Raw genomic sequence first — 8,188 nt, 5'->3', positions numbered from 1 at the left:
CTTATTTTGGGATTGTGCTTGAGCACTGTCCTTGAAAATCAGCTGTGTTTCTAGATGTCTCAATTTAGGCTCCCCAAGTCATTAGCTAATTTTGTTGGGGTGGGGGGAGCTTAGATGTTTTGGATATAATGCACTCTTCTTTAAAATGGATTAATGTTATACTATAAAGAAGATGGCACCCTATTCGTAACTTAATTGCTTATGGAAAATTTTGTCTTCAGATATGATTGAGCCAGATGTTAGAATCTAAAAAGTCATTAGGACAGTAGGGTCAACCTTTTTGTCAGGCATGCCAAATTAGTTCTGTATCCTCCTTGAGTGCCACTCTAATCCTCTTCCCCTGCTGATTTGCTCTCTTTACTGCTACCTGCTCTCTTTGCCTCTACTGCTGATGCCTTCCTGATCTGCTGCATGCCACACATACAGTTGCCTGTGCCACTTGTGGCATGTGTCACAGGTTGGGCACCCCTGCATTAGGAGGTTAGGCAGTATGGTTTCTTTTACTCTCTGGTTTAAGAGCCTGGATTGAATTTTGCTTCCTGTCCTGGTTCAAACAAATTCTTTGCTCTTATGTATTTGCATTGTTTTCAAATGTGTGCTGCTTTTTCATGGCAATTTACAGCTTAACTAGCTTATGGTTCACATGTGGAACATGCTTTCTGGCAGCAAGCATCAGTATCAGATTTTTATACTAGATGCATTTCAGTGTCTTAAGATTGCTGAGAAATGTGCATTTAGAAGTTAAACTCAGTTTCCTATAAACTCTTGTAAGACTTCTGAATCACAAACTGTACAAAAATTAGCATAGTTCAAATATACTTTAAATTTAGCATCATTTTATATTACGTTGTATAATATTTGCCTAAGAAATTGGGAGAATAATGTTTCAGGATAGGCTGTGTGTATATATGTACATTTTTCCCCAAATGTTAAAGTCATGTGTCTGGAAAAGAGATCAGTTGCATTTCAGTCAAACTCAATTTAAGTATCAGTGAACATTTATTTATACTTTCAATTCCTTTTTATACTAAAAGAGTGTTTACTAAGTTTTAACAATTAACTACATGTAATTTCTCCCTTTTTGGGTACCTGGTGCTCCATGCTCTGTTAGAAACGGGGGTAAACTTTGTATGTTCCAGAGACTCTTCTCTTTTTTCAAACCCTCTAGGTTTCCCTGTACTGCCAGCAAGTGGAGCTGCAAGGAGAGCTGACTGTCTCTTCTCCAACTTTCAAATGGAATTTGGTACCAAAGAAGAAAAAGTAGGCTCCTCTCCTCCAGGCAGTTGTTTTTTTGGGGTTTTTTTAATTTCTCTCCCTGTCTTTTGTGTCTCCTGGTACCTGGAACACTTCTTGGAGATAAGGAAGTTGGTATTTGAGGAGTGAAGTTGGCAGCAAGCTGGCTAATCAAAAGGGTCCTGCACTTGATCCATCTGCCCAGTAACACGTTGCCACCTTCTACAATGATGTGGCCAACAGGCCAAAAGCAGGTGCAGCATTTCAGTAGCGGGAGCTGATGTTGTAGAATCTTCAAGCTGCTTATCTCTAGCTCCTCCACGCTTCAGGTCACAGTGAAACATAGCAAGGGTGTATTCCAACAGCAGGAATGTGGCAGGCAGCCCTGAATGGCTTGAAAATTCAGTAGTAGGACCTAACATTTTTTTAAAGTAAAAATCAATTTTTCCTGTTGTCACTAGGGCTGTAAATGTTGCATATAATTCATCTAAGCAGAGGTTGGCAACCAGTGGCTTGCAGGCTAGAAAGATCCTACAAAATGATTGGCTCCCTTCTGTGGCTGAGAGTGGGATTGATTTGGCAACAAGTGATGATGGGCAAACAGGACTAAGGCACCAGCTGTAGGGGGTCACATTCTGAATTCCCAGGCCATCTGCTGCTGCCTCATCCCTCTGTGCTTTCTTGTCTACTTTTTCTTCCAAATTTGCTGCTCCTCATGGTTCTTGGTCTGTATGTGCCACTCAATCATCAAGATAACTGGAATCTGCAAATAGAAGTGTGGTCAAACTGTTGTCCTTCCAGTTTCCCTGTGTGAAAGGATTTTTACAGAACCGGGTAACAGTTTTCATCAAAATAACTTGACTGAGTGTCAGGGTAGCCATACGATTAGGCTGTCAGATCTAATAGAAAATCAATGCAGGATCACAGCCTTTTTAAAATACAGCATTGAAGGAACTGAGTACATTGGTTTGTACATTGCTTGGCTCCCTACACCTTATCCTTTGGTTGTACCAATGTTTAAAAAAATAACAAATATGTTCCTATGCTTTTTTCAAAGAACTGGTCATTGAATGGGGCAGCAACCAAGTTACAGCAACAGAAGCAGAAGTCTTAACTAGGTAGGGTTGTCCAGTTGCTGCAGGCTCTTCTACTGTTTCTGAAATTGTTAATTCAAGCCTTCAATAAGGTGCCTTTCTACTGTTGTGCATTTGTTTTAAGGCATTTAGAGGATGATGGAGATGATAGACACCTTCCCTACTCCATTGTTTCCCACTTTTCAAATTAAATTATGTATATTAAAAAAATCACACCAGAAAAGAGGACACTCAGAGTCATTCCTTCCATGGATTTAAATTGTCCCTCTTTCACCTGTCCTTTTAACTGCCATTCTTTACCGATAAGTGGAGAGAGAATGCCAGTAAACCTGATTTCACCAGCAACAGTTACTCCTTTTCCTGGAGGGGACTGGGGGAGAGTGTTCAAAAGTTCTTGGTGGAGAAAGTGGACAGAATTGTGGCATAGGCTGGTTCTGTTCAGGTTGGTTAGCTGCGTGCAAGGCCCGTTTCTGCCTTTGAGTCCATGACTTTCTCACATGAGGCTTTTCCTTAGTATGTTTTATTGTCTTACAAAAAAGCCTGTCTTGTCTTCATGTATTAGTTTGCCTGTGCTGCCAGTGCTGCTTACCCTTAAGCAGTGCATAACCAGTTCTGGGGCAGTGTCCTAATGCCTTTAGACTTCTGATGTATTGCTTTTCTTACTAGCCCAATGATTTCTCCCATTGCCCATCTGACAGGAACATTGTCATTTAGTAATCCATCCATTTTATGGTAAACATGTATCCTAACGATCCTTCAACCACTCGATGACCTCATCTTCTTTCTACATTTTCGGAGGCTCTTGTTCTTGTTCGTCTCATGTTTTGGACTTTACCCTGTTGGACTATTCCTGATTCTAGCCCATTTGTTCAAGAAAGTTTTTCACAGGCTTTATTTTTCATAGGAATTTCTTAAGTATTTGTTCCATAGGTTCTCTGTTAGCACGTTTAACAGCGATCAGATAGGGAAGCTGTTCTGAGATGATAATACATTTTTGCACCTTGTATACTGAGTTTGTTGGAGGAGTTGCCAGAACCAGGATCCAGATTATCTTCACCACTGAGGAGTGAAGATGCCATTTAGTCAGGATTAACTAATAATCTCTCTCCTTCTGCATTTCATGTGAAATGCAACAATAGAACCTCTGTGACACACTTGTTACCCCAGCTGGAAGATGAAAGTTAAACATCTGCTTGTTGAGTGCTTGGTGCTTATTCATCCCTCATTATGAATGGTCTCAGCCCAGAAGAGCTTACAGTGTAAAGTGTTTGATGATTAAATAAACTACTCCTGGAGCAAAAGTCATCTATAAATAAACTGACTAAAGTGCCTATTGGTATGAGAACTACATCATGACTGTCCTCAAATAGTTGACGGTAATTTGGGCTTCAGTGTTCTCTGTGTGTCAGTGCAGCTTCCTTGAACTTCCTGGACAAGAGAATATTCAGTTCCAGTATCTTCAGCTTTTAGACTGACAGCACAGAGGTGGTTGCTCTAGAGCTTTGGATATTTTAACTTTTGGAACTTAGTGGACTTTGTGTTCAATTTGTGAAAATAGTAAGAGAACATTTAGGGTTTGGATGTGGTTCGTAGTGGTGCACCAATAGAGATTTTGGGGGCTGATACAGATAGCAGATTTTTAAGGAGGCATATCGGCCAATACTGACCTGATTTCTGATGCAGCTGTATCCACCTCGTAAGTCTGTTGTGGTAGATGGGGAGGGAAGGGGCGTTGCAGCACAGTGTATTCCTTGCATCTTCTAGCTGTTTTCTTGCAGGTCTAGTCCATTGCAGTTCCTCTGTGCAGAGATACTGTGAGATTTCCAGGTTTTGCAGAATTATCAATTTCTGGTACATTCTTTTTGAGTATACAGAGGAATTTTTTTCTATCTTGTCCAAGTGTTTTGTTTTTTTTTCCACGTTAACAGTTATGTTGGTCAGGAATCTTAGTTAATCTGGGGACTTAAATGGTGCTTCTGTGCATGTGAGTCTATCAAAGATGAGCTGGCCTTCAGTTTTTCATGACAGTGTTCTGTTCCTCAGAATTATTTCAGTTGTACTAGTTTGCCTCCTTTTTGTTCTAAGGCCTTCCATGAGTAGAAGAACCATTTGCATTTACAGGTCAATTTAAATTGCTTATGGAAAACCAGTCCTTAAAGAAAAGCAGATGCAATTTCAGGTTTAGTTGAGTGACCTAAGGTTGCACCCAAGTAGAGCTATGCACAACCATTATTTTTATGTTTTCATTTTACCTATTTTTACTTACAGAAATGATCGACTATTTGAATATTTTCATAATAACTGTGTAATGGTTTAAATCAAATCTTGCCCTCAGCTAGGCAAAAACAAGATGATACAGAGTAGATAAAAAGGTTTAAGGTATTATCACAGTTTTAGATAAGGTAATGCATTGGGGTTTGTGTAAGTTAATCACATTCTGGAGAATGTAAGATGATATTAGTATTCTTAGCAAATCAGCATTTAGTAGGGGGAGGGAGAGGAGAAACTATCAGTTCTCTTCATCTGATGAGTATCTGATCTGTCCTGTTCTGTGTTTGATTAAAAGTATACAATGGAAAGTTGTAAGTGGAAATTTTTGCTCATATGAAGGATTTAATTTTCTAGTGTTGTTTCAGCAACAAATGAGGATTAACTTAAAGGAAGAATAGTTTCTATAGATATTGTTCTGCAAAAACAGAATGTAGGTTTGGGAGTTTGGGATGTGAAAACTTAGTGGGAGATAGGTGGAAGAAGAATGTTCTTTAGAGGTAGCAGGAGGACCAAGAAGGCAGTGAGCATGTTTTGGTGGGTATAAATATGTACCATCCCTCACAACTTTGAGTTCCCTCTTGATATCAACAGATAAAAGGAACAATTTCAAGCTGTGGTATACCAGCCTGTAAGAGGTTCAACTCTGGGCATTTTCATCACCATGCTGACGGTGGTTTTTTTGTGCCTGGGTCTTTGTGTACTCAGATCTGGGTGTTTGGTGGTTTGACTCTTTTACTGGCTTTAATCTTTTGCACTAATAACTTTAACACAGTTTGTCTTTTACCATCAGTAAAACTATTTTTTGATTCTGGTGTTTGCTACATATGCTTTCTTTTTTCCTTCAACAAAAACCCAAACTCCCCCTCCTCAAAAAACCTAATCCCTCCCCTTGCTTCCAGGCCACCTGCTGAAGTGTGTGTGTGCCCTGAGGTCACCAATTACCATCCCCTTTATTTAAGGGGATACATTGAAATGCTGTCTCAGGACCTCACAACGCTAATGTGTGTACTGTTTAGGTTCCTTGTGTCTGGCTACTCCAAATTGGCAGTTAGTTTTTCTGCTTCCCTTTGTCCTCGTGCAAGTTCTTTAGGACAGCGTTTTTCAACCCATGGGTCGTAACCCTAAAATGGGTTGCAAGAATATATGAAAGGGTTGTGAACAAACTTTAAAAATGGATCAACAGACTTTAAAAATGGATTCTCCTTTAATGGAGAAAAACATGGGAAACTGAATTTTTGCTTGCAGGCTGGCAGAGTTTCCTTATAGTAACTGGGGCACTGGGTCGAGACTGGTCATCAATGTTTATAAATGGGTCCTGGTACATAAAGGGTTGAGAACCACTGTTTTAGGAGGTGGAGGGCTGCAACAACCCCAAACACAGTTTCTTTGCTCATGTACATGTGGCCCAGGAGAGATCTCCATTTTTTTTTTGGGTGCCTTGCACCTGCTCTGCCTGGTGCTGTCAAGATAGCCAGTAATACATTACTCATGTCATGAAAGGGTAGGTTGGATCACTGTATAGTATGACTCCAGACATGGCCGTATGTCCTAGCGAACAGGTGGCCTGAGAGAATATCCACAGCCTTGTTGAAGAGGCTCACTTGCTTCAATATGTGAACATCATCAGTTCTTTAGTCAGCAACATTAATATTATTTAAGTGGCTTCTGTGATATGTTTGTACCCGTATTCTCTGACATACCATGACTTGTTGAGGTGCTTTGTGGTATGGTGATTGGGAGGCACCAGAATCAATCTAAGGCAGGGGTTCCCAACCCCTGGGCTGTGGCCCAGTGCTAGGCCGTGAAGGGTTGGCTGCTGTTCCACAGGAGGGCTGGCTGCCAGACCGGAAGTGACTGTGGGCTGGAAGTGACCAACATACTATGGACCAGCAGCCAACTCTTTTTTATACTCAGTATAAAAAGGTTGGCTACCTGCCCACAGTGTGCCATTCACTGCTGGTCTGTGGCTTGCCCGTCCTAAGTTTAAAAGGTTAAGAACCCCTTGCCTAAGGGTCCCATTTGTAGTGCTGCATGGTGTTGCATTGTTTTGCCTGCTAGATGCTGCACCTTTGGAGATGCTCTCCAAAGGCCTGAATTGCACTAAGCCAGCACAACTGCTTGCCGTATAGAGGTGACACTGGCAAAAGCAAAATGATGTGTCCAGGTGTTGGGGTCAGCAGAAAGGGCCATAACTCAGTTTTTTTTGTGTACACTATAAGGTTTTTGTGATGAAACTGAAAACTGTTCTGCATTAGGATGTATTTATATGAATGTCTTCATATATCTAGTAACCTCTAATTGAACGTTAAAGGACTTGACCTCAAGTAGAGACCCAGGTTTCAGCCAGTATAATTTTTAGTCAAGGATATGACAAAATACAACCATTATAGCTGTGCTAGCAAAAGTGCAGAGATTCAGCAAAGCTATGGTTTTTACTAGTATGTTTTGTGTTGTTACGAAGGAGCAGCATAGAGAGCTGGATGTTCACTATCCCAGTACAAAGTGGTTTCGCTGGTGTAATGGCACTTCTGCATTGGTGGTAAAGCTGGACTATTGTAAACACAGTGAGGCAGCTTTGAAAGCATCTTGAACTGACTGCTTTGAGTTCTCAGGGTGTGAGAGCATGTTTTGATTGGCAGAGCAGTGGTTTCTATGTTGAGTTGCAGTCTGCTTTAAGAGTTGCAGAGCAGGAATATACAGCCTGTTGTAATGAATCTGTAGACTTTTCTCCTAAAAGAAAGAAACTTTCAGGCAAGGTAGAAAGGAATGTAGAAAATTCAAGTCCTTGTTTTCTCCAGAACAAAGAATACAGCCAATCAGATGCAGACAAAAAACTCTTTGGTGTAGCGCAGTGTTGATTATGAGAGTTATTCCTCTTCCCCCGTGTTTCTCTTAAGTTTCTGTGGGTAAAACTCTCTAGTATAGAAAATGTTATGCTGATATACAAGTATTTTCACTTTTACAGAGTATTAGGGGTTTTTTTTGCTTAGTATAGGGCCCTTTTGCTGGCATAACATTGCATCTGTGCTAGGAAGGTTTGCTATGCTACTATATATATTTTTTGAGCATAGACCTGGCCCAGATGGAAGGCTCCATCCTCTCTGTAAACCCAGCATTTTCCCCTCTTATTTTCAGCAATTATTAACTCATTCCCAGTCATTTTTTTTATCTAGGGCTGTGCTAAGAATTCCATCGGAACCAACAATTCAGAATGTTATAGGAATAAGAGAATCGGGATACCAACACAGATTAGTTGGCCATGCTGTGTAGTATCCTGCCTAAGGGTGGCTAATATTAATTGTTTCTGCAGAGAGGTGTCAGAATCTCTACTATAGAATAACCTGGCCATTAGGGAATTTTTTTCCCTAATTTTAGGGAGTTAAGTTGCTCAGTTAGTACCAGAAGCTGGAGGATTTGTCTTTTGATTTTTTTCGTTTTATTTAATGCAAGTTTGCTTTCAACTTATGGATTTTTTAATTGTCCTTCTGTTTTAATTTTTTAAATTTGGCATCTTCTTACTAATTTACAGTAGGATTTGAAAAAATTAAAAGTATATGCTGAAGTGTATATATTAAGATAAAATCTACATG

The 8,188-nt window shown here is 40.2% G+C and overlaps 1 protein-coding gene across 2 annotated transcripts in view; it reads left to right on the top strand.

Moving 5' to 3' along the window:
* The window catches only part of VAPA (VAMP associated protein A), a 47,146-nt gene that overhangs the window by 14,442 nt on the left and 24,516 nt on the right, over positions 1–8,188 (top strand). The window lies entirely within an intron of this gene.

This window comes from Crocodylus porosus, unplaced genomic scaffold (genome assembly GCF_001723895.1).
Source record: "Crocodylus porosus isolate Cpor-Errol unplaced genomic scaffold, CroPor_comp1, whole genome shotgun sequence".
In the NCBI taxonomy this organism is placed as follows: domain Eukaryota; kingdom Metazoa; phylum Chordata; order Crocodylia; family Crocodylidae; genus Crocodylus; species Crocodylus porosus.
The sequence above is the reverse complement of the archived record's forward strand: the minus strand, read 5'-3'. Positions and strand labels throughout refer to the sequence as shown.